The following is a 1,366-nucleotide window of genomic DNA, read 5'->3' on the forward strand; positions in this document are numbered from 1 at the left end:
ATTAATTAACGCTTAATTAACAATTCCGCCCGAAATCCGCCGGAAACGTAACCGGTTTAATTTTCCCGGCGGATTTCCGGCGGAAGTCAACAAAAGTTGACTTTTTTGACTTCCGCCGGAAATCCGCCGGAAATTTTCGCCAGAAATGCCCAGTTTTCTAGTAGTGAAAGTATATCATAAGATGTTTTTGATGATGAAACAAATTACTGATACTACATAAAAATGTTCTTAGATAATATTAATTTAGAAATGAATATTGATTGATTATGCGTCCAGAAATACTCAGAAAAAAGATTTTATATGAATTCAATGTTATATTTGATGATAAAAACAATATATTGAAAAAATATCGTACTTATCGAGGGCCTCTTTTTACATCTCGACCGGTGCCTTTAAAAAAATATCAGAAACAGAACTATCTATAGCTTAGTGTGATTCAAAAGTTATGACCGTTTAAAGTTGGATTTTTTTCCGGCCTGTTCTCCTTTCAACTCTTGATCCATGAAACTAACTCTTGGATCTGCTGTGCATCACTTAACGAGCAAATATTGACAATCTTGGCTCAATTATACTTTATGAATTTTGTAGGCACGAGTCGAAGTTCATCAAGGAAATAGTTCAAGTGGTTGAAAGAAAACTTAACCGAAGGAACCTAAGTGTCGCACCGTACCCAATCGGACTAGATTCACGGGTCAAAAGTATCAACCGATGGCTACGAGACGGATCAACTCATGTCGGCATTATGGCACTATCCGGTATGGGAGGAATCGGGAAGACTACGGTTGCCAAAACCGTCTATAACCTACACTTTGACATATTCGATGGCAGCAGCTTTATTTCAAGCATTAGAGGAGCTTCAGAACAACCAAGCGGTTTGGTTCGTTTACAGCGACAACTCCTTTCCGACATCTCTAGAAAGAAAATCAAGAAAATTCATAATATAGATGAAGGAATCATGAAGATTAGAGATGCCATAAGTTGCAAAAGGGTGTTCATTGTTCTTGATGATGTCGACCAGTTGGATCAACTAAATGCCATGCTCGGCCTGCGAAAATGGTTCTACCCTGGTAGCAAAATCATCATAACGACACAACACAAATCGCTACTGAAAGCTAAACAAGAAGTTGAGGTGTGTGAAATTAAGGGATTTAATGGTCAAGAATCACTGGAGCTCTTCAGTTGGCATGCTTTTGGAGAAGATCATCCTCCTAACCGAAGTTACACCAAGCTCTCTAGAAAGGTTGTCTACCACTGTGGAGGAATCCCGTTAGTCTTAATCATAAAGGGTTGTAAGTATTTGTTTATTGATATTGTGATAATTTACATTGAGTTACAAAGGTCCCCATTTATACAGGGATTAGGAAGA

Source organism: Cynara cardunculus, assembly GCF_001531365.2.
Source record: "Cynara cardunculus var. scolymus isolate 2C chromosome LG 17, CcrdV1, whole genome shotgun sequence".
NCBI classification, from domain to species: domain Eukaryota; kingdom Viridiplantae; phylum Streptophyta; class Magnoliopsida; order Asterales; family Asteraceae; genus Cynara; species Cynara cardunculus.